The following is a 209-nucleotide window of genomic DNA, read 5'->3' as shown; positions in this document are numbered from 1 at the left end:
CCACGTCTCCTCGTTCCTCGCTCCGTGCTCCTCACAGTAGCGGTATCGTGACAGTAACTTTATGATCTTATGATCTCAAACATTTGGTAAATCGAGACTGAATGTGTGTCAGAGATGTGGCTTAGCAGTTAGCTAGTATTCAATTCAAGTTTATTTGTATAGCGCTTTTCACAATACAAATCGTTGCAAAGCAACTTTACAGCAAATTA

Source organism: Sinocyclocheilus anshuiensis, unplaced genomic scaffold (assembly GCF_001515605.1).
Source record: "Sinocyclocheilus anshuiensis isolate Anshui unplaced genomic scaffold, SAMN03320099.WGS_v1.1 scaffold218, whole genome shotgun sequence".
Lineage (NCBI taxonomy): Eukaryota > Metazoa > Chordata > Actinopteri > Cypriniformes > Cyprinidae > Sinocyclocheilus > Sinocyclocheilus anshuiensis.
The sequence above is the reverse complement of the archived record's forward strand: the minus strand, read 5'-3'. Positions refer to the sequence as shown.